The sequence below is a fragment of the Stomoxys calcitrans genome, chromosome 5 (assembly GCF_963082655.1).
Source record: "Stomoxys calcitrans chromosome 5, idStoCalc2.1, whole genome shotgun sequence".
NCBI classification, from domain to species: Eukaryota; Metazoa; Arthropoda; class Insecta; order Diptera; family Muscidae; genus Stomoxys; species Stomoxys calcitrans.
The window spans coordinates 3,286,032-3,311,926 of record NC_081556.1 but is presented as its reverse complement, the minus strand read 5'-3'; the positions used below and the strand labels follow the sequence as shown (position 1 = coordinate 3,311,926).

General features: G+C 38.8%; 1 long non-coding RNA gene across 1 annotated transcript in view; it reads right to left on the bottom strand.

The window, feature by feature from the left end:
* LOC131998098 (uncharacterized) overlaps positions 1-25,895 on the bottom strand; it is a 195,174-nt gene that overhangs the window by 87,313 nt on the left and 81,966 nt on the right. The window contains exon 2 of the long non-coding RNA XR_009398549.1: positions 774-925. This is a non-coding gene — a long non-coding RNA (uncharacterized LOC131998098). The remainder of the gene's footprint in view (positions 1-773; positions 926-25,895) is intronic.

Here is a 25,895-nt window from a genome sequence, read left to right as displayed (position 1 = left end):
GCCTTTTGGAACCTGTAAGGCTTTACCTTGAGTTTCTTTTTGATTATATGTTGCATTCCTTCACAGATATTTTCAAATCTCTAGCCACATTGTTGACTACGGCGTGGATTTCGCCGAATTCGAACCTGCAACGGCGGTACCATTTCAGTTAGTATTGCAGTTTTGTTTTGGGCCAACACCAGTATCATTATAACAATTAATGGAGGAATACACAAACATTTTGTTCACTTTGAAGTGTTTGAGTTCGCCAACAATAGCCTGACGTAATCGTATGTAACGTAAAAAAAACTGTGGTTCACCCAAACCGGGACGATCAAAAGCCCAATGGAAAGATCAAGTGGTGGGAGACACCTCGAAACTTGGAGTCAGAGATTATAAAATAAGTGCAGAAGATCGAGGCGCTTTAAACGCTACTCTACGTTCCGATAGTGGAACAAATGTTCTGTCATCGCCAATTAAAGTAAGTAAGTAATATAACGTAACCACACCAATATACACCGCTTGAACTTCTTCACGAATAACTTTAATTTTAAATAAACTCAGAAGCAAATGCTCTTGGTGGCGTGTATGCAATTAATACAAAAATATCATGTAGTTGTTATTAGTAGTTTGACAGATATACCAATTTGAGCTTGCCAACACTTAGTGACTTAGTACTCAGCTCATCTATCAGGGTTCCTCATTTTTCTATTAATTAATTTTATTTCTAGAATTTCTTAAACGCTTTATAAACTGTTTCCAAATTTTTTATAAAAATAAAACTTTTTACTCACCCTTCATCAAAAATCTTCCACTGTGCCTAGCTTACAATATGGTTCCATAATATTGCTGAATTTCCATGCTGCAACATGTGAGTTCGTGCATGGATATGAGGATGGAAAAGTGTCTTGAAGATTTCAACACCTTTAAGAGACAACCAGAGATTCTGAAATGAGTACAAATTGAATTGACTTTAAAAATAGAGCAAAAACATTAAATTGTTAATTTAGGGAAAAATTAATTTGAAAAAAGCAGAATAAACTTAACAAAGAGGATATTAACTTAACGCCATATCATCATCAGGTCATTGCAAATGCTTGATGTGAAAAGAAAACAATTCTATTTTGGCATTAGCAGTATGGGTGGGTGGTACTCAAATTAAAATCAAAAACATCTGTCAGTTCCTTTACTCGCCGTTTCCCTTTCTCTCCGATTCGTATAGAAAGGCGCCTTTCATCAAAAGCTATTACAGCAACCAATGAAATTACACTCAAGAATTATGATGTTTATATTTTTATTCCTGGCAACCATTAACGAATTGAGGGGAAACTGGCCTCCAAAGCATTAAACAAACATACCACATACACTCATCATGGGTAGACGTTCATTCGATATGTATGGGCACGCACTGCAGACCTACTTCCCCACTATGTACCGGTGACCATAATGAGCCTGAGCATGGGCAACGTGAGAAGTTCATAATGAAATCGTTGGTGTCGTAAAAATTGTTAAGTGTCATAAATGTCAAAATGAACGGTATCCACTTGATAATCACAGATTTATTATCACTGAATGGCTGAGAGAATTTCAATGTGCTTTGCCACACACAAACACACAGAGAGGGATAAGCAACTATCCAAGCAGAGGAGGTGAATCGAAGAGCTGCTATCATAAGGCCTTCAAAAGGAAAGAGAAAAAAACATAAAATACCTTTAGCGCCAAGATTCGAGATGGCATCTTAGGTTCGGTAAGGTTATGTTAGGTTAGGATGATACCAAGACCTTAGTTGTCTAGATGTCCTTCATTAAGGCTCATTGTGATTATTCATCTTTCCTCTTCTCTTCGAGCAATCATACCACAGAAAATTTACGATAGTGGTGGGTAAACATCCAATATTGGCACAAAGCAAGCCTTACACCCGATCTCGTAAGCATGTCCGCCTTCTAGAATATCCTTCTGTCCTTGAACCCATCAGAAAGCCAGATTATGATTGCTTTGAAGACAACTTAAGACCTGTACATAGCGAATTCAAACCTTAGATCTTATATTCGTGCCAACTAAAGCCTTCAATGCTGCTAGACTATCGCTGAAGATACATATGTTAGAACGATCTATACCTCTGGATACGCTCATAGAAAAAAGTTAGTTAAAAATAGCAAACACTATCTGTTGAATATCTGTAGTTAATTATGCTGCTATTATAATAGCAGCAGTTCTGCAATTACAGCAGTAGACTGCAATTTCAGAGCAGCAGGCTGGCTGTTGAAAAGTCTATAGTTTGCTGAAAATGTCTGCTGCATAATTATGAAGGGGATGTTAGTAGAAAAATTAAAATACAAATGTAAATGTGTGTCTCAGTGGATGTTTTTAATCACCTCTGAATGTATACTTCACGTAATCTTTTTTCTTTAAATTTAGAAACAAATTTGTGACACCTCACAAATTGGAATGACTAGATTAGTATATCCCTATCCTATGGGTATAAAAATAGCATAAATTGCTTTCTTTCAGCAGACTTTTGTACTTAAAACAGCAGATATTGTTTGCTGATTTAGCTGACCGAAATGTTTGCTAATATAGCAGCCATTTGTATGCTGAAACAGCAGCAATGTCTGCTTTCACACTTTCAGCAGACAAAAACTGCTGTTTTAGCAAACATTTTTGTTGTTTTGAATATGTTTTTCAAGCTTGGTGTAGCACAATCTCTGTCGTCCTATTTATCGCAAAGACCTCTGCCATGAAAATGCCGCAGTCATAACCCATTCGCAAAGAGGCGTTGGTGTCAAGTTCACAGCAATATATGCCACAACCGGTCCCGTTCTCCATCTTAGATCCAGCCGTAAATATATTTGTATCCGTAAACCTAATTTGACCCTATAGTTATTCCGTCGGTATCCTAATACATAGTCGGCAGTCCACTATCTCTGGTCCTACGTGTAAGCTCGTCTGCAGGTCTTTCAATGTGCTGTCTGGTATACAGGTATGTCTAACGGGAATCAGGTCTTTCAATGTGCTGTCTGGTATACGGGTATGTCTAACGGGAATTATCGAAAGCAGGTCAATCTGTGATAGTCTAAACAAAGTCCTGTCTGGCGACTCCTTTATAAACAAATCGATCGGCTAGATACCCATCATAACCTCTAGGGACGTTGTCGCAGTAGTACCCATAGCCCCAATCATGAATCTCAAGGCAACCCTTTTAACGCAGTCTAGATCGCGCACACGTGTCCCTATATCCGTCATCGTCCATCCAACATGACAGCCATATGCCAGAACTGGCCTTACCACCGCCGAATACAGCCAGTGCATCAACCTACGTCGTAGACCCTACTTACTTCCTATAAGCTTCTGATAGGAGTAAAGAGCCGCAAAGACCTTCTTTACCCGGGAGGCTCTATTCAAATTCCAGTCCAATTTACTATAGAGTAAAAGGCCAAGAAATTTAACAGATTTAGCCAATTCCAAAGTTACCCCCTGCATTGTGGGTAGTTCGAACTCCGTAATCGTTCTCTTCCCTGTAAACAAGACCAGTTCCGTCTTCCTAGGATCTAGTTTTGATCCATCCGTGTAACATGATCTTCCAGATGGCAATGCTAGGGTTCCGTCAATCCAAGACTGTGCCGCTGGAAGCAGTGCCTCGCCGTCGACCTCAAGTGTCATCTCAGTTATCCTGTCGGAAATCTCTTTCATTTCTTCCATGTTTCCTATAGCCGCCTCGATTATACAGCTATGGTATTACCTGCTTCTACCATCTATCCATTCTCCCATCGCCTTAAGTCTCCTAGCCGCAGTGGCTGCCACACACTAATATCTTAAATAGTCTCCAGGCCCTTACGCCCACCTCATAGCGCCGCCTATGCCAAGACAACATGCTGTCTGAACCTGTTATATGGTCCTTATGTTGCACTTTTTCTCCATCGCAGTCCACCAAACTACTGAGGCCTAAATAAATAAATATTGGTATATTCACGCTCCTGTAGAGCAAGTAGACTATCTTCGGATTAATGCCCTATTTGGAGCCTACGGCCCATCTATATAATGTCCAACATCTGTGATCATTCTCAGTAAGTTCCTGAATGTGACACTTCCAATTCAGTTTCCTGTCCAAATTCACACCTAAGTTTGACCTTCTCAGATATCGAAATCGTTTTAGTGAGAAAACGTGGTTCGTTAAATTGGCCCATCTTTGTCTTCCTTGTGAACAGTCATATTTCAGTCTTTTCTGAGTTTACATTGAGACCTCTAGCCCAGTCATAAGCCATATGCAAGACCCTTTCGGCTCTTCTGCTGGTTCGGATCCTTACGAATTTAGAATTGTGTTAACTATTCGGATATATTTTTTTGACCGACGAATACTTTTTAAAATAAGGATATTCACTTGTCAGTCGATCGAATCAGGTCCATCCGACTGTCGATTTTCCCGTATACTGGTAATGCGTGATTTTGGGGGCAGTATCGGTATATTTTTAGATTAAGAATCGTTATGCATGAGTAGCCTTTAATGACTTGTTTAACCGCTAGAAAGCTTTGGGAGAGGGGGGCTCTGATACTTGATACCCACTTCCTCTTTGAGGATCGTATTCTACTCGTAAATACCTATCAAGGTATTGTACAAAATCAAAAATTCGACAAAATTGGTTCAACCATAGCTGATCTATATTTCGGACATGTTCAAAAAGATGAGGACTTTTTGTTTTGGGTTAGGGTTTTATATAAAGGGATTTTGTACTGTGTAATCAATAACCGGTATCATTTTTAATTTCTGCACTCGAATGCACTCTTTCGGAACAAAAAGTACCATTTTTGGTATTATTTAAAATTCTGTATTTTCCACCCCTGACTTAGTCAGTAATTGCAATACGTTCTTAAAACTTCTCTCTCTCTCTCTCTCTCGCTCACTAGAGCTTTCTCTTTCAGCTCGATTATTAAACAGGATGCCATAGCATTCAAAATCTTAAATCAAGACTGGCATGTTCTCTGCCATCTTCGCTTCCCTTGAACATTCCTGGGCCTTTTACAAGCCAGATATCCTCTCTTTAAAGGCCTGTGATATGACTTCCGCCTCTGCCTTAATATGTGCTATGCATATAATTACATCCTCACATTACGAATGGATAATAACAGCAGAGATATTATGGCCCACAACACCAGATCATAAAACATTTTCATAGCAAAATTTTCTTTTCCGGAGGAGGGTGTGATATCTTCGTTGTTTTCATCTGCATTTGGGATTTTACGATTTGTGAACAAACAAATTTTAAAATAATACCAACACCATTCATGATGCCAGAAACAGGGCTGTTGCAATGAAAGCCAGAGTAAGAAGGAGAGAGGGAGGGAGAGAGAGTGATATAAAGAGTAAATGAGAAACTTAATATCTTCTTAATAAACAACAAATGGTTTTTATGTGGCATTTGTAATGACTTCAAAAAGAGTCATTAAAAAAATGCTTGTGTATTAGTGTGAGTTCATGCATGCAAGAGAGAGAGAGAGACAGAGAGGGAGAGAATGCCTAAGTAAAAAATTATTAAATTAAATTATTCTCGTAAAATTCATCATAAAAAGAATATTTTTACATTTATGACATAGAGTCTAAATGATCTCAAGGGTATAATGAGTGGCATGCCTCTGAACGCGCCCGCCTCCCTCTTTGACTCATCATAATGATGGTTACTTAACAAACGCTTAATCCTTTGTAATTTCCATGCTGATAACAACAAAATACCAAATCCCATAGCTATTTATGGAAATATGAAAACCAGATCGTTATAAAAGATTACAACTATTGTTTTATGTTCCCCAGCCTAAAATAAAAGCATTAAAAAAACATAAAATAATTATCCCATTATAGGTAGTTTTTGGGACAACAGAGGGTAATTTTGAAGGATTTCCTAAAAAAAATGTGTGTGCATATTTTTTATGCGGCAAGTTGTTGAATTCTACACCCAGGATTTTAAATCATGTTTGGTGTAGTGTTGAACTGCGCATCCCGGAGCGCCTTCTCCGAACGCATCTGGTCCATGCCGGCATTGAAAAGAACCCCGGACCCTGATTCTGTTCGATTTGCCAGAACGGCCTCCATCATCGGTCGGTGTCGATGAGATGTAACCGTTGCATGGGGTGGATACATTTCCGATCTTGCTCTGGCCTTACATCACTACGGAAGTATAGTCTTACTGAATACGTTGCAAGGTGTTGTGCGAACATAGACAGCAGTGGGTCAAAAGCGTCGTCGACGTCGCCTTCAGCGTCCTCGTCGTCGGACTATGTGACATTTACCGTGGGCGAAGTTACGAATGTTATCCGTGGCTGAAAATCATCCAAGGCGTTGGGCCCCAACAGAATCTCTAAACTGATGCTGAAGAATCTGGATTTACCTGGATTAACCTGTTTTTGATCACGCTTATAGTTCCCGATGTCTGGAAAATAGGCAGAGAGAGCCCGCTACTGAAGCCTGAAAGGACACGCGTTTGGGGGAGTCGTACAGACCAATCTGCCTTCTCTCACCAGTAGCCAAGAAGCTGATCTGACTGTGATGGTCAATGGAGAAATTATTCCGACCATCAAGAGTCCCAAAATACTTGGTGTCACATTTGACAGCTCTTATACATTTTCCCAACATGCCACAGCAATTTTCGATAAAGTCAAAAATAGAAACAAAGTCCTCAGCTCACTTGCGGGCAGGACTTAGGGGGCAGACAAAGAAACCTTGTTGACCACGTACAAAGCAATTGGGCGGTCTGTGGTTATGCAGCGCCAGTGTGGTTCCGTCAGCTCTGTGACATGCAGTAGAATAATATTCAGATCTGTCAGAATGTCGTCATTCGAACTTCAGTTCTCATGTTGACCATCTTCATCAGGAGACCAAGATCCTACCAGTGCGAAGACATAACTACATGCTGCCTAAGCAATACCTTTTGGGCTATTATGGCAGAGACCATCCAAATCATCATTTTGTGGATAGGCATCCACCGCCCAGAAGCTTCATCATCATCCATACCCTATTTGATTCAGATCGGTCTATGTTTAGATATAGCTGCGAAAAAGACCAATATTTTGTTCTACCACATTGAACAGTGACTTGTATTTATTAGACCACTCAATGTCCGTGCCGAATTTGGTCCAATACGGACCATATTTGGAAATAGCTGCTATGCGTGCATAAATAATGCATTTTTCACCAGTTTAAGACGAAAGGTAAAAAAAATTCAAATTTGCCCATGAACATTCCACTAAGGAACTGGGGCAAAACATATCAAAGAGTGCAGTCCGATTCACATTTCTAGCTCAATGATAATGGAACTCTTTTTTATAGCCGTGCGACACCTCTTGGGAGAGAAGTTTTAACATGGCATTGTTTCTCAAAATGTTGCCAGCATTAGGAGGGGAAAACCACCGTTGAAAATTTTTCTGATGGTCTCGCCAGGATTGGAACGCAGGCGTTCAGCGTCATAGGCAGACTGCGCTACAGAGGCCTCCGCCATGACGAAAGGTAGTTTACATATATGCCCGAGGTGGAGGGTATCCAAAGTTCGGCCCGGCCAAACATAATGCCTTTTTACATAGTTTTCTATGGTTTATTCGGATTAAGGATTTTTCTAATTATTTTTTAAGTTTTCATTCATTCCGATGCTTTGCAAACAAACAAAAAGAGACATACTTCAAAAAACTGAAAATAACTGCTGGTCACGCATAATAATGCGAGTGTTCTAAACAGAGATCTGTTCTGTGAGTAATCATTAGAAATTAAAATAATTTCTCACATTTGGCTTTTCCTAAGTCAACAAAAGTTAGTTCTGAAAAGCCATTCCCACCATGTTCATAAGGTCTTACAACTCAATTTAATAAGGCCATAAAATTCCCATGAGTTATTCTCACAACTGGGTATCGCAACTTCGGTTCCCAGCTCTTATTTTTTTGATTAACCAAAAGCCCCATTTATTGTTTGCTTTATATTTTTGATTTCATACTCTTCTTCTCTGCGTTTGCGTTTCTACCAGCCATTTGTCGGCATACCCAATTATCGCCGAAATTAATTTCCTACAATAAAATTTACATGTTTTTCGATACCTCGTTCAATTGGTAAGGGGCTACCGATTTTGGTGTTTTCCGCAATAATTGAATTGAATACCTCGAAACATGCAAAGTACCAATTAACACACACTTAAACTCCGAGTATCAATCATAACTTAAATGGACTTTTAATTATTTCTTGCGTTGCCGTTTTTCTGCCATCTCACCTGTAACGCCGACCGACTAATTATAGTCTGCCAAAATGAAGCGAAACGAAAATCTTGCATTCGATATGTCTTCCAAAATGTCTTGGGGTTGCCCAGCGTCTACAGCAAGGCGTTCGTATGCAAAGCCAGTGAGTTGGGTTATAAATTATAACATTAACCAACCCAATCACTGATTATGACACCGAAAATGACCACAACAAGAAAACCCGACAGCCAGAGAGACAGACAATGCTCCATCGTTGCTGACCAACAGACAAGGCCCAAAACACATTTAGCAGCCACACTACATGACACCCAAAGTACGTGGAAATTTCAAATATTCATGTCTATGGGCTGAAAGATGAATGGTGGGCAACAGTGTTGCCATTTGGAAAAAAGTTTTTCTTCAGAACGAAAAAATTTTAAAATCGCATTTAAAAAAAATTTCGCTAAACTACGAAATTTTTCACATTTCATGTATTTGGGCTGGGTTCGAATCCTAGCGAGAATATCAGAAAAATTTTTCAGCGGTGGTTATGCCCTCCTAATGGTGGCGACATTTGCGAGCAACTATGCCATTACAAATAAGTAAAAGGCATTAAGTTGGGCCTGACCGAACTTTGGAAACCTGCTACTATGTAAACCCCCTTTCGTCGTAATCCGGTGAAAAATATTATATTTTTGTAATTTTCTTTATTATAATTTTTTTTCTGTTCAGGGTTTAGTACTCAATTAATTATTTGGAAAAGTTTAAGAACGGCAACACTGATTGGTACCCAGTCACAACTGGTTGCTCTTGATGGACAGATATGAGTAGAACATGATTTGTCGGATAAGATAAAGATGACCAAAGCTACTGGACTAAGCGTTAACATGAAGACTTGGCCATACCTACAATAATGGAGAGTTGCAAAATATTTTGCAAAATCTCATACAAAATCTATCACAATCATGCCAAAAACGATAATGAAGATGCTGATAATGATGAACCTGCTAATATGCAACTGCAATGTTAAAAGCCATTGAAAACCTATACACTCTTCAAATTTTCCCCATAAAAAGTAAATCTAAGAACTCAAGGTGTTGCAGTGATATGAGTCTGTTCGTACATAGTTCCAAGAGTTTTAAGCCTCGCTACGCTTGATTGGGCTGCAGCAAGTTAATGGCCATAATAATGATGATGTCGTTATGATGCTGCTCTTACTGCTGCATTGGACTTAACCCAGCATGCAAGTATTAATTTTTAATTACGTTTCGACCAATTGTGGCTTTGAACACATGTTGCTTAATTAATTATAAAATGACTACAAAAAAAGCAGCAAAAGATAAACAAAAACCAAGGACGAAGAACGTAATCAAAACGAACCAATCGTAACATAACATGGCACTACAAGCAGCCACTCAAGCTCATCATGGCACATTGGCACATTTAAGCCCAGGTTGCCCAGGTAAGGACAGACCAATTTAACCGCTCTCAGCAACCCGCCTAGCATTTTATCGATGAAATGAGGATGTTTGTGGAGAGACGAAAAATACCATCACACACAGGATATTCCCTGCTGCTTTTTTAAAGGGATTTAAATTTTAAATGAAATGAATATCAGTGTGGGGGAATGTTAAAGGTTTAAGAAATAATCGACAATGCAGAAGGGAAGCTGGTTTATGACTATTCGTACCACAAAAGATAATGGCGATTCAAACTGAAGCCGTGATAAATTATTAGGAAAAGTTTCTCGGTAAAAATAATGAGACTTTAAAAAACTTTTGGCAGAAAAAAAAAGGCAAAAAATTTAAATATTTCCGTATGCAGGAGTAAGTTATTAAATAGCCGTAGTTGTTTAGTGACCACTTGAATATCAATATTTTAAGCCCATTCAAATATTTCTTTAGACGACTTCGTCAATTGTAATGCAGATTGGACTTGTATTTTTGGTCAAATTCAATTCCGGGTTTAAATCCCGCCTCGAACATGAGAAAAAATGTCAGCGGTGGTTATCCCCTTACTAATGTTGGCTACATTTGTGAGGTACCCTGCCACGTTTAAACTTTTCTACCAAGTGGTATCGCTATGCGGCACGCGTATCGGACTCGACATAATAAAGGAGGTGCCGTGCCGAACTTTGGATACCCACCACTATGAATAAACTAACCATCTTTTGTAACAACTCCACTACCATATCCATAGTAATATACAAATAAGGACTGGTCTGGATCATATTTGAGTCAGCCCAGATAACTCTTATGCAAGTCACAATTTCAGCGAAATCGGGCAACAAATCCGCTTTTTATGGATTAAGACTCTAAGTTGGAAAATCGGTCTAAATGACAGCTATATCCAAATATAGTCCGATCTTGATCATATGCAGGTCGAATATCAGGAGGCTTTACCCAACTCACTATTTGAAATCGGATAATAATTGCGGCTTTTATGGGCTTAAGACCCTAAATCGCCAGATCGGTCTATATGCCAGCTATATCTAAATATAGTCCAATCCTAAAATAATAATAAAGTCGAATATCGGGAGGCTTTAGTCAACTCACTATTTCAAATTTTAGAGAAACCGGATAATAATTGCGGCTTTTATGGGCTTAAGACCCTCAATCGGCAGATTTGTATATATGACAGCTCTATCTTAATATTGTCCGGTCTGGACCATTCTTAGGTGTGATGGTGGTATGATTGAAAAACTAGCTCACTTACTAGTCAACTCACTATTTAAAATTTTAGCGAAATAGGATAATATTGGAGGCTTCTTGATGAAATAACAAAAAAAGCTTTTAGCTCCTTAGATTAGGTTGAAAAGAGGTTGCGGAGTAAAAGCCAGAGAACTACCATCAATAAACTTGGTTAACCAGAAGTATTTCAGGTCGACGAAGTCCACGTTAAGGCCGTGGACGACCAACGCACATGTAGTCCTGTGGAACAGCGAAACGGTCGGTAGGACGGCGAAAAAACTATGGAACGATCCAGATCGCGAGAATACGAGGCTGTTACTGAAAGGAAGTAGTAAAGCTTTCTGTATCATAACATAGGACTACGAGCTCACTTATGCATAATCGGTGCGGCAAGTGATAGCATGTGTAAGGCATGCGGGAAGATAATGATACGTTGTAGCATTTCTTATATCATTGCCGGCTTTTGCTGCTAGCAGATACCGGCACTTAGGTGGGGACACAATACCAGATATGAACCAACTAAGGGGCGTGGCATGGAATAAAATTAAGGATTTTGTAAGTAGCACAAAATTTCTAACCTAGATTCTCTTTTTTGATGCTACTTTTTTAGTATTTAGATCGCACAAAAAGGCGATTACCGGCTTACGTGTATGTTTAAAGTGGCATGGGGCGGATTAATATCCGCACCCTCTTTTCAACCTTACCTAATCAATGAAGACTGTTGTAGAAGTATTTTTCTAGTTTGTACCATAACAGCTGCGATTGTACAACATCAAGCTCAAAGTTGCAAACAGCTTACTTAACTAATATCAAATTTGGTTATTTAAGTTGTAATGCCTTTGTTTAACTAGATCTTAGCATCGCAGAAGCGTTTTTCCTCATATTCAGACATATATTGTGAACAAGTTGTGATTGTGTTTCGCCATTTCAATTACAGCATTAAGTCCAGGCGAAATACTTCCCTCCACGTCTCTGTCATTTTCAATTCATATTGTTCGACAAATTTCAGGTTAAATTGCCATCAAAATTTCAACCAATTAACTTAAAAGCTTGCATCTCCTTAATTAATATATAATTTGTTTACTTAGATTGTTTGTTTCACTGGATCTTACCATCACGGAACAGACACTTCTTTTCACAGGCAATCATCAATAGTTTTGAATTTAAATGTGTTAGCTGCCACATCATTATATATTCTCACTACATGGTCAAGCTAATGGATTTAGCTATCAGTACTTTAATATCGTCATGCAACTCATTCCGCTCCGTTTTCTTCTTTAAGTTAATTAGAAAGAAAATGGATATTTCATATTCATTAATATATTTAAAATGCCTGTGGTTGTACAAAGCCATTCCAATTATGACATTCAGCACATGCAAATATCTCTGTACATGATTTAGCCAATTTTAATGATTTTTATTTGATATAATCTAAAAGCTTGTGTCTCCTTAATCAACATCTAATTAAGTTGTACAAAATGTTGTCTTCTTCACAATCACATCAGTCGCCTATATTCCATTTTTTATTCAGATAAACTGGAACATCTCTTATCATTCTCACTACTTAACTCAATGTAATCGGCTATCGGTACCGCAATTAAATCAATTTACTCGTTCTTCATAAGCAACCAACATCTTCATTCAATACCAATTGGTCCATAAGTTTAAAAAAGAATATTTGTCATGTTCCACGTCTGTATTACAAGCCCCAATACTTTAGAACTATATAAAAACAGTCAATGTACTAAAAGGAATATAGCCAGTATTGTTCCCCTTTGAATAAAAAAAAGAGTAAAAAAAATCAAAAATGTGCTTTGATTGTTGCCCTAGTATCTTAATCTTCACTATCAGCATGATGTGGATATCGTCGAAAAGTGCGGAATTGTTTTGGGTTATGTGACTACCACCAGATATTCTCAGTATGCCCCGTAACGCCAAGTCATCCAAGAAGATAGGCCCTAATGTTCCCAATTTCTATACCGATACTGAAACATCTGTAGGTACCGAGAGTTGAATACCTGACTAAGGTCCTCGACATCTCTTGAGTACTGCCATAGTTTCACTGAAGCCTGGAAAGTATTCAAAATAGAAGGAATCGTACAAAGCGATTTCCCTTTTCTTACCAGCAGCTAAGATACACAAGGCACTACTCTTCTTGAGGCTCGTAGAAGAATTTCTGTAGGATTAGCATCAACATGGATTTCGTTAATTGCATAGCAGAACAATTGATTTGTTAGAAGTCACTACACATATTAGCCGCGATCTAAACCAGGTTATGTTATGTCACTGCCTTATGGCAGAGTACATTTCAGCGGCTTTCGAAACTATCACTCATGCAACACTTTATGAGCCAGGCCTGCAACTATAAATTGCGAATTCATTTTGTAGTTGCCAGGAATTAAGATATATGAAGTTGAAGCCCCATGAAATATGGAGTTCCAATAGGGGGTGATATATTTGGCACTGTTAAGCTTTAGTCGACGCCGAAATCGTAACAAAATGAGGACTGCTGTACGACTATTCACAATATGGAATCTGAAAGTACGTCGTTAGAATGTGAGAGTGGATGGCATCACAATCCGTCAAATACAAGAAAAGCACTTCAAATCTAGCAGTTCTATACCATTCATCTTTAGATTCCTAAATCAGGTTCGGCCGATGTATACATCACTTGTCAAAGAGTGATGTATATATCAAACGACTTGATAGTGTGGTCAAGTCATCATTTCGAGGTTATGGTCTGTTCATCATAAAAATAATTCAATTATCTCTTTTCTTTTTTCGATTCAAAGATATTTCTATTCAAAGAGAGTAGACCCTAGCTTCCTTTATCCTGTCGTCAACCCCCTCCATATCCGTTCTAATTACGATTTTCCCTTTTCTGCTTCCCCCACAATCACAAACGTTTGACCCTTATTTTTAATTAAAGCGGCTAGCCTAGTTCTCACGTGCTTACACTAAAGTGCACCACCGTCTCTGGAATTGCTTTTATTAGCAGCTCAAAGCTGGAGAATAAAGCAGCTTAAATAATGAAAAGTTTGAAAACAAAAAACTTCATCATGGCTAACAAAGCCCTTAAAAAAGGGCAAAAAAGCAGAGAAACACAAAGTCATACTTAAATGTCTATCAATAAAGTTGTCACATCATTATTGTCACAATGTGAAAAAAGGCAAAACGCAAAAAACAGCATCGCATCGAATGGAGTAGCAAAAAAAAATGACATCTTTAGCATCGACACGATTCAAACGTTTCAATGGCTATAGCCAAGCTCTTAAGCTCCGTGTTAAGTTAAAATCGAACCCAGAAGTCATGGTTGCTAAAGCTATTGGCCCAAAAGTCATTCTCATTCGCAATTGGCATGAGTCACGATTATGTCGCAGAAATTCCTTTTCGAAATCAGCCATGCCAACAATCAGCCATCATGGGCCATCATCAGCCATTATACCATAGTCAACTATTTTATTAGAATAAAAGCGGACAACAACAAGAAAAAACGACAATTCCATCCTATTGTCGATGGATGGATGGATGGCTAGATAGATGGATGAATGTTTTTTCTCATCTCATCACCTCGCAATTGTTTGCAACAATTCAACAATCATTTCATACTCGACTCGTGTGGCACAAAGGACTACAATCAAATTGTTTATGCCACATCTAGTTAGTCCATCACTGTTAACGGTTTGTGTTAAGTTGTATTTCACACAGTGTTATGGCAAATGCTCAATAAATAAACTGGGAGAAAAGAATATCTTAGAGGCCAAAGTCAGAAATTGTGGCTGAAAAATTTTCTTTGGAGCAAGTTTTTTTTCTTGACATTGAGAAATTTTTATCTTAAATTTTAGTGCAATGGTTGTAATGTCTTAACTTTAAAGATTTGCACCAAAGTCAAGAAACCCCAGATAAAGACTGCAGACAATTTTTTTAGGATACATTTCCTTTGGTTTAAGAGGGTTACTTGATATTAAAGAATTTTCATCTTACATGGGACAATGGTGCTAATGGTAGGCTGAAAAATATTTTAATGCAGTTCAAAATACCCTTTAAGCCAAAGAAATTGACTTTGACACAAGGACAACATGGTACCTTAGTTAAAGAGCAGAAAAACCTTACAAATCTATTTTTAAAATAAGGATTCGGAGAGAAATTGGGGAAGTAATCAGCTATTGAAATTCAAAATAAAGGTTTGCATTGCTTAGTATATAACGACTTAAATTTAAAGACAAGATTTCTATTTAAAGTCTTGTTTCTTTAACTCGAATCCATTACCAAAATCCTGTGATCAAAGAAAAAATTTTTAGTAATCTTTTTTGTAAGCATATTCAATTCGAGCTGAATTGCAAACATTTTTAAGCAGACGAAAGGACTTTGCGTCTTTTAAATCCTAGCACCTGAGGTTTATTTTGCCATAAATCTCTGTGATACAACACTGTGCCCACATTGTATGAATATGTGAACCCAATGAGGACAATGACGATTTCCGATGCAGATGATAATGAAAATGACGATACCAATGATCACGATGGTGGTTGTTGGTTGGTGATGACTGAATCGGATACGGACTGGGCTGACTTGTGTTGTAGTTGAGCCCATGGATGTTGATGAGAACTGTACAGATGGATGGATGGTTATGGTGTTGTTGGTGGTGGCGGTGGCAGTGATGATGATAGTAACTGCCTTGATAGTTGTTTTTGTAAGTTTTGTTTTTTACTTTCAGTTGTCTTTGGTTTGCCTGCCGTTGTTACGGATGATAATGTTGATGTTTGAAAGCTTGTGACAGTTCTGGCAATTACTATTCAGTTTAAATGGTAAATGTGAACTGACAATGATGATGACATAGTGTTTACTTCCTTTATGAATTTAAGGGGGATTTTTTGCTTGTTTGCTCTCTATGCTCCACCATGGCTTCTTATTTTGTTCCAGACTGCTGAAACTAGCCAGTTTGCCTTTAAGTTGTAGAGCAAAAGCTTTCAATCACTTGTGCAAATGCGAAACTTCCAACAAAAACAGAGATGTATAACTCAAGTAACGCCTTAGAAGCCTACTAGTCTAGGACATAATGATGGCAAAAATTACACTTTATCACATAAGGAGCTGAGGCCAAAGAAAATCATTTCATGGAATCCCAATCAAGCATATAAACAAATATGGCCAGCTAACCAATGGGGGAATATGTAATTAGGGGTTAGAGTGGGTTAGGACTGGTTGAGGCGATCCTGGGCCTAGGAATATCACAGCAGGTGAGTTATGTACAATACATACTGCAATACTGATATGGCAAACATTTTCCCAGATGATAGTTAAATAAAATATGTGCGAAAATAAACACGCTTAGTATCCTTCGTCTTCAACTCCGAATTTTTTTTTTCTATTTTTGAAGATTTTTATAACAGCACTTTAAACAAAATTACCAATGAACGAGAACGTTTTTTTATTTATACGCCCAGAGAAAACTTGATACCAAAAGGGCTCATTTAAGTACAATACGGTATTGATAGTAAAGCAACACCGTATGGTACAACAACAATGCCGGATGGTATGAATGAAACATAAAATGATTAGTACCGTTTGGTAGTAGCCTTATTACCGAACTGGTATTAGTTTTAATACCAATATGTTATTGGTTTTAGCACCAGAGTGGTATTGGTTTTTGTACCAAACCGTTGATCTTGAATCTTGAGACTCTAGAAGACGCAATTCCTATCCGATTTGGGTGACATTTTGCACATGGTGTTTTGGTATCACTTCCAACAACTGTGCCAATTATTGTTGAAATCGGTTCACAACCTGATATAGCTGTCATATAAATCCATCTCCCGATTTGACACTTTGAGCCACTGTAGGGCTAAATTTTTTTCGATTTGCCTGAAATTTTGGAAGTGGTATTTTCCTATTATTTCTAACAGCCATTACATATACGGTCCATATCGGTCAATAACTTGATGGTGTTTATATATATCTACATGTTTATGATGTTCTCGCCGGGACTCGAAAACCAGGCGTTCAGCGTCATAAGCGGAAATGCTATCCTCTACGCAAGTTGGACTCACCATAGGATAGAAGATATGGGATTTTGTATTTCGATCTATGGCACAGGTGTACCATTTTTTTTTTCGTACTCTACGCCGCTGCACCCAGGTCTATCTTCTTCCTACGCATTACTTGTTCGGCCTATCTCATCATCGCCTTCTAGTTCTTCTTGTCTTACAGAGTCCTCTGGACTATTGTTCCTCTGGACTAGTTCCTCAAAAATGGTCAGCATTTGCCCATTCTATGCTTTTATTTCCGGAAGTTACCTAGTCCAGTTAACATCTATGTGACGTAATAGTTGACGTCACCGTGCTTCCTGTCTCTCCACATCCGTATATCGGATATGGCCCTGGCCCGATTTTAATTCGTCCACCTTTGTTACCTCTGGTCCGTGTATGATCCTTTTGAGTCTCACCCTGTACTCTCTGGTTGTTGCACTTCACTGTGTAGAACCAGGTGCGCTCCATGGCCTGTACGTCTATTGAAACAATTCCGGCTATTGCAAGGGCTTCGGGCTCCGCCACTGTCCGATAGGATGATATGATACTAAGAGCCGCCGCCCTTTGTACCGGCCCCATATTTTACTCCCATAGAGGAGAATGCTATTGCATGTCTCCATTAAGGTATGCGCCTGCTCGGGAGAAGCCCACTTATGTTTACCATCAGTCGACTGAGTTACGCCGTTATTCTCACAGTCTTTTTGTCGCGTGCCGAATTTGCTCTGCATATCGTCCATTCCAATCGTCCCTAAATAGTTCTGAGTTCGCAGTTTTCGCCTCTCTTCGGCGTCTTTGCCTCTTTGTTGGGCTTCCCCATTTCTGACATTTTTGCTGGTGGTCACATTTCTAAAGCTTTGTCCTTCTTCTTCTTGCCGAGGTTTTCATCGACTGGACTCTTGGTGCACTCCCCTTATTTTGCACCATCAAAGCGGTCTACATGTTATTCGATGTCGTGGGAGTCTCTGCTGTTCTTGGTCGGCTTAGCTACTTCAGCGTCTACGCGGTTATTCAATTTCTGCGGTAGCTTCCTATAATGTTCAAGAGTTGATCTATCTCTGATTCACCGGTTTGGACATCCTTCTGTCTTCCTATGGCCAGTACTTTCTTGCACTTTCTGGCGAAGTACTTTCTTGCACTTTCCAAGCGGTTCTTCTTTTTCTTCAGTCTAACCCCATTCTTCCTACTTTCTTTGCCCTCACCACACTGGGCACGGAGGATCGTGTAGAATTCACCGGTGATGGAGGTGCTGTTCTCGCCTGTCTCTGTCTCTAACCCCATACTTCCTACTTTCATTGCCTTCTTCTCACTGGGCACGGAGGGTCGTGGCAAATACACCGATGATCGGTGTACTACCTGAGTTTCCGAGATCGAGGGGTCTTCTTCGGCGTCATTGCCTCTTTTTCAGGCTTTCCCCTTTCGGCCAGTTTGCAACGTCCAAGGTGTCGACCTGTTGTTCGATGTCGTGGAAGTCTCTGCTGTTGTTGGCCGCCTTAGCTGCTTCTGCTTCTCCGCGGTTGCTTTCTATAATGTCCCAGAGTTTCTCTATCTCTGGCACAACATTTTGGATATCCATTCTAATATTCTTCTGCCTTTCTATGACCAGTCGCATCTGGCGAAGGTCTTTCTTGCACTTTACAAACGCTTCTCTTCTTCAGTCTAACCCCACACTTCCTACTTTCTTTGCCTTCTCTACACTGGGCCCGGAGGCTCGTGGAGAATTCGCCGCTGATTGGTGTACTATCGATCTCCTTCTTAAGATCGATTCCATATCCTCTGCTGCTGTGTTGGTTGGTGACTCGATATTGATTGGATCCCAACTTAGAGCCGTTATCTGTGTCCGAAAATGTAGTCGCCTTTTATGTTGGCCCCGAAGGTGTCTTTGCAAGCGTTGAGGTCCTTGCGAGGGTTGACGCATGGTTACGAGGCACATCCCTTCCAGAGGTTTAGCGGGACGGAGGCAGCGGTGGTATTAGCCTGAAAGCCATTTCATGGAGGATGTCACTCCCTCTTACTCAGCTAACAGAATACCACAGCTGCAGGCCGTAGCATCAATCAAAATCCGTTATGAAAATAATTTTAAAGATTATTTTAACTCAATTTTAAGAAATATTTCCTATGGTGAAATATATTTTACTTGATATTGAGGATTTTTTTTTAATTTTTTTGTAAAAAGTAACAAAAATTGAATAGATGGCTTCTATACTCAGCTAACAGAATACCACAGCTGCAGGCCGTACAATCAATCAAAATCCGTTATGAAAATAATTTTAAATATTATTTTAACTCAATTTTAAGAAAAATTTCCTATGGTGAAATATATTTTACTTCATATTGAGGATTTTTTTTTTAATTTTTAGTAAAAAATAGCACAAATTGAATAGAAGCCATCTATATCTCAAAAAAGTAGACTTTTTAAGAGAAAATTTTATTTCTAATGAAAATTTAAAATTTATACCCAAAAGTTAAGTCAAAATGTCATTATTATAAAGATTGTTTCCTTAAAGTCTCCCCTATTTGGTACGAAAATTCAGAAAGAATTTCTAGGCAATAATTTTACAACACTCTCCCTTCTTAAAAAAAGTGTTTTCTCCTAGAAACACCCTCTTACATCTTGAGTGTTATTTTACAAGAAAACCTTATGGAAAAACAAAGCTGAGAAAATTGTATCTTAACCACAACAAGTGTTTACTTTTTATTGTCCCCTCCAAGCATTTGCGTTGTGACCTCTCTCGCTAACAGGGAGCATCGTGTCGAGTATGTGATATAGTTGTCCAACAACTTGTAATCTTTGGACCATATTTGTAAGAAACTTGGTTGATGGCGTTGTTTAAGTTGTTGTTGTAACCATTCTGTAGTTTAGATGTTTTTTTTTTGCATTTCATATTGTAAACATTTGACATAAACAAAAACAAAAGAAAAATATCATGGATGATGGCTTTTAATGTTGGCAATGGTGTTGTGACAACAAAAAACGCAGCGCTGGACAAACAGCTTTCAGCCAAAGGAAAAACAGCAGCAGCAACCACAAAGTGTTAAGACGATCCACTTAACCTGACAAACAAACAGAGACGCATAAAAGCATTTTGCTACTACTTTTTTTTAGCCACTTGGTTATCCAATGTCCAAAGTTACACTAGTCTACAGAATTTGGTAACAAATCTCAAATTATGAAAATCTTAAATTGTTTTTAATAATTCTATTAAAATGTTATAATTCTATTAAGTTAGGTATTAAAAAAAAATGGAAATAAGCCTGTAACTTTTGAACAGAAAAACAAGTAAAAGCGTGCTAAGTTCGGCCGGGCCGAATCTTATATACCCTCCACCATGGATCGCATTTGTCGAGTTCTTTTCCCGGCATCTCTTCTTAGGCAAAAAGATATAAGAAAAGAGTTGCTCTGCTATTAAAACGATATCAAGATATGGTCCGGTTCGAACCACAATTAAATTATATGTTGGAGGCCTGTGTAAAATTTCAGCCAATTCGTATAAGAATTGCGCCCATTGGGGCTCACGAAGTAAAATAGAGAGAACGATTTATATGGGATCTGTATCGGGCTATAGACCGATTCAGACCATAATAAACACGTTTGTTGATGGTCATGAGAGGATCTATCGTACAAAATTTAAGGCATATCGGATAACAATTGCGACCTCTAGGGGTCAAGAAGTCAAGATCCCAGATCGGTTTATATGGCAGCTATATCAGGTTATGAACCGATTTGAACCTTATTTGACACAGTTGTTGAAAGTAAAAATAAAATACGTCATGCAAAATTTCAGCCAAATCGGATAGGAATTGCGCCCTCTAGAAGCTCAAGAAATCAAATCCCCAGATCTGTTTATATGACAGCTATATCAGTTTATGAACCGATTTGAACCATACTTGGCACAGTTGTTGGATATCATAAAGAAATACTTCGTGCAAAAATTCATTCAAATCGGATAAGAATTGTGCCCTCTAGAGGGTCAAGAAGTCAAGACCCAATATCGGTTTATATGGTAGCTATATCAGTTTATGGACCGATTTGAACCATACTTGGCACAGTTATTGGGTATCATAAAAAAACACGTCGTGCGAAATTCTATTCCAATCGGATAAGAATTGCGCCCTCTAGAGGGTCAAGAAGTCAAGACCCAAGATCGGTTTATATGGTAGCTATATCAGGTTATCGACCGATTTGAACCATACTTGGCACTGTTGTTGGATATAATAAGAAAACACGTCGTGCAAAATTTCATTCCAATCGGATAAGAATTGCGCACTCTAGAGGCTCAAGAAGTCAAGACCCAAGATCGGTTTATATGGCAGCTATATCAGGTTATGGACCGATTTGAACCATACTTGGCACAGTTGTTGGATATCATAACAAAACACGTTGTGCAAAATTTCATTCTGATCGGATAAAAATTGCGCACGCTAGAGGCTCAAGAAGTCAAGACCCAAGATCGGTTTATATGGCAACTATATCAGGTTATGGACCGATTTGAACCATACTTGGCACAGTTGTTGGATATCATAGAAAAACACGTCATGCAAAATTTCATTCCAATCGGATAAGAATTGCGCACTCTACAGGCTCAAGAAGTCAAGACCCATGATCGGTTTATATGGCAGCTATATCAAAACATGGACCGATATGGCCCATTTACAATACCAACCGACCTACACTAATAAGAGGTATTTGTGCAAAATTTCAAGCGGCTAGCTTTACTCCTTCGGAAGTTAGCGTGCTTTCGACAGACAGACGGACGGACGGACGGACAGACGGACGGACATGGCTAGATCGACATAAAATGTCACGACGATCAAGAATATATATACTTTATGGGGTCTCAGACGAATATTTCGAGTAGTTACAAACAGAATGACGAAATTAGTATACCCCCCATCTTATGGTGGAGGGTATAATAATTTTCATCCAAAAATAACAAAGCAAGTGTAAAAAAACAACGCAGTATATATATGCCGCTCAAAAAACTTGATGTCTCATTCCTCGGATTGCTTTGGCTTCATATGACACTCATCTGAATGGTGTTAATTTACAAACAACACACGATTTTCGTCGACCAAATTGAATATTATATCCGCTGCACGATTACTAACACGTTTGCGCATCTCTCACTCTATTGTATATGTGCGTGTGTTTCTAGCTAAAATCATTTTTAGGTGGCATGCGATACAGACAATTGCTTTGTCCAAAGTGGCTATTGAGTGCTAAATTTTTGGGACTCATGTAGTTCTCTGCTAGGCGTGTCGTCTTTCATGGGTTGTTAAGAGATCTCACTGTAGAACGCAACCCATTGACACTAGAGCCTGTGTTGCATCTCTCGACTTGCTCCAACCATTTATTACGTTTGTGATCTTTGACCAACCTGTCAATTTATTCGTCAAGTTCACTTATCCTAATGATGGTAGGGTATGTCAGGCGAAGCTCATCACATTCCATGGCCAATCTCACTGCCTCAGCTGGGAAAAATTAGTCTGTTGGCCGGTATTTGACCGTGTATAGTGTTCTGATCGATCTTTGTGTCCACTTCTTGGAGTTTTGGGATAGGATGTTCCCTTTAGTTAGGCTAGTTTAAAGTGACAATCTCCAAAACAGACTCTGGGTACCTTTTTTAAATATCTTTCATTTTTATCCCATATTGTTAAGATTGGAGGCCACCGTAGCGCAGAGGTTAGCACGTCCGCCTATGACGCTGAACGCCTGGGTTCGAATCCTGGCGAGACCATAAGAAAAAATTTTCAGCGGTGGTTTTCTCCTCCTAATGCTGGCAACATTTGTGAGGTTCTATACCATGTAAAACTTCTCTCCAAAGAGGTGTCGCACTGCCCCACCCCGTTCGAACTCGGCTATAAAAAAAGGAGGCCCCTTATCATTGAGCTTAAAACTTGAATCGGACTGCACTCATTGATATGTGAGAAGTTTGCCCCAGTTCCTTAGTGGAATGTTCATGGGCAAAATTTGCATTCTTAAGATTGGTTTATATGCCCGCTCAGTGGGGTTTTGGGATAGGGCGTTCCCCCTAAAATTTTAAAGCAAATTTGGCTTTAGAATCATTTTTATAGATAACTACAACGAAAGATAAGAAAATTCGTTGAATCGGTTTCCCCATATCAGAATACTGACGTTTATGATAATTTAGGAATTAAAATATTTCGTTTGGTATAGTATTTTCAGCACAGGTTATTCTACACAATGCTATGGAATAAACTCTGATAATCGGCTCCATCATTTGTGATTTTCGTTTTATGAACGAAAATTTCGTTAAAATTTTATTCTATATAAAAATTTCATCAAGTTTTAATGAAATATGATTTTCTGAGCAAAACTTTTGTCTAGCAGTGTTAAAGCTCCAGTTTTCGCCTTGAAGGCAGCAAAGTGTTGCCATTGGGTCTGGCGCATAGATGAACGGGCGTTCGCCAGTCATTATGAACGCATAAAGGACAAAAAGTTAATAAAACACCAAACGCATATAAGCATGTCTATGAAACTTTAGATGCTTGCAGCATAACACAGTGACCACATTTAAGAAAATTAAAAAATTATTAAAAAAAATCGTGTTGAAGGAGTTCTATTTTCCACTAAATCAGGATCAAAATTGATGTCTCTTGGGAAAATATACGTCAATGAAATTATGAATTCTTCTTGGTCTCCTTTAGCCTTAACTTCACTGTGCCTTAGCGTTTGCCTATAGTCCACAGCTATGACCCTAGTATGCCTAATGGTAAGCAGTGCGAGATTGAAGAATGGACGTTGTTTAGTTAAGTTTTGCTCCACTAAAAGCGTGTGCGTTTCGCTCCGTTTTCTAAACAAACGAACGCTGTCGAATGAAAAGAACTCAAATGTTTATCAAAACCAATGATGTTTGCTTAGGAAATGCTCGCTGCCAACGAACGAGCTGAACCATAATGTATCTGCTTTTGTTTCCACTGCCACTGTTAAGTGTATTATCAGTCAGTCAGTTAGTCAGTCAGCCAGGCAGTCGCTGCAAGCCAGCCAACCCACAAGTCTATTTCAATTGCTCTCCACCAGAGGTGGCAAGGAATGCAGTGAATGATATGAAAAAAGCGTTAAAAAAGTAAATATTTTCTTTTTTTCAGTATTTTTTTCTCCTTTGTAGTAAAAGCCACTTGGACCCTTTGGTATTCAAGCTCTCTCACTCTCTCTCTATCACACTCTTGTCTTTGCTCTGTAAAATTGTGTTGTTTTCATAACTAAGATCTCTTGGGGGTAGAGGGAAAAGCATTTTCCCTTTTTTTTCATTTTCCATTACAAAGGCACGTTTTGTTGTGGTTTCTTTTTAAGACACTTGTTCAAATAGCGCTCATTCTTCTGTGGGCTGTAACATTTTCCCAACATAGTTCAAAGTTGAGGCAAATGTTGACTACTTGAGACAAGAGTTGAGATAATGCGAGATGTTTTGTCACACTTTGTGGCTTAGTGGGCGGTGGGGGGACGAAAGCATTCCCAGAAAGCTTGAATTTAATATTTCAGTAGTGGCCACAAAGCACGCATTTGGTGTAAATATGAGTCCCAATAATTAATTTAAATATATATATGAAATAGTTAAGCTGTATAACGAGATTCCTTAAAAGAATGCATAAAAAAGAATTTCCAAAGACTACGAACCCAAACTTAGGGAACTGAGCAAAAGTTCAAAAGTACCCACCCAGCCTTTGATGGTGGGTTCAAAAACTCGCCATCTAGGCTCTGAAACATTTAAATTCTGCGACCTGTTTACAGGTTAGCCATTTCAGGCTATGGATTTACAGTATTAACTGATTCAATTATTATTTACTTGCATACGTTATATTTTTTATACCCTCCACCATAAGATGGGGGGTATACTAATTTCGTCATTCTGATTGTAACTACTCGAAATATTCGTCTGAGACCCTATAAAGTATATATATTCTTGATCGTCGTGAAATTTTATGTCGATCTAGCCATGTCCGTCCGTCCGTCCGTCTGTCTGTCGAAAGCACGCTAACTTCCGAAGGAGTAAAGCTAGCCGCTTGAAATTTTGCACAAATACTTCTTATTAGTGTAGGTCGGTTGGTATTGTAAATGGGCCATATCGGTCCATGTTTTGATATAGCTGCCATATAAACCGATCTGGGGTCTTGACTTCTTGAGCCTCTAGAGTGCGCAATTCCTATCGGATTGGAATGAAATTTTGCACGATGTGTTTTGTTATGATATCCAACAACTGTGCCAAGTATGGTTCACATCGGTCCATAACCTGATATACCTGCCATATAAACCGATCTTGGGTCTTGACTTCTTGAGCCTCTAGAGTGCGCAATTCTTATGCGATTGGGATGAAATTTTGCACGACGTGTTTTGTTATGACATCCAACAACTGTGCCAAGTATGGTTCAAATCGGTCCATAACCTGATATAGCTGCCATATAAACCGATCTTGGGTCTTGACTTCTTGAGCCTCTAGAGTGCGCAATTCTTATCCGATTGGAATGAAATTTTGCACGACGTTTTTTGTTACGATATCCAACAACTGTGCCAAGTGTGGTTCAAATCGGTCCATAACCTGATATAGCTGTCATATAAACCGATCTTGGGTCTTGACTTCTTGAGCCTCTAGAGGGCGCAAATATTATCCAATTTGAATGAATTTTGGCACGTAGTATTTTGTTATGATATCCAACAACTGTGCCAAATATGGTTCAACTCGGTTCATAACCTGATATAGCTGCCATATAAACCGATCTGGGATCTTGACTTCTTGAGCCTCTACAGGATACAATTATTATCCGATTTGCCTGAAATTTTGTACGACGGATTCTCTCATGACCATTAACATACGTCTTTATTATGGTCTGAATCGGTTTATAGCCTGATATAGCTCCCATATAAATCGATCTCTCTATTTTACTTCTTGAGCCCACAAAGGGCGCAATTCTTATTCGAATTGGCTGACATTTTACACAGGTCTCCAACATATAATTTAATTGTGGTCCAAACCGG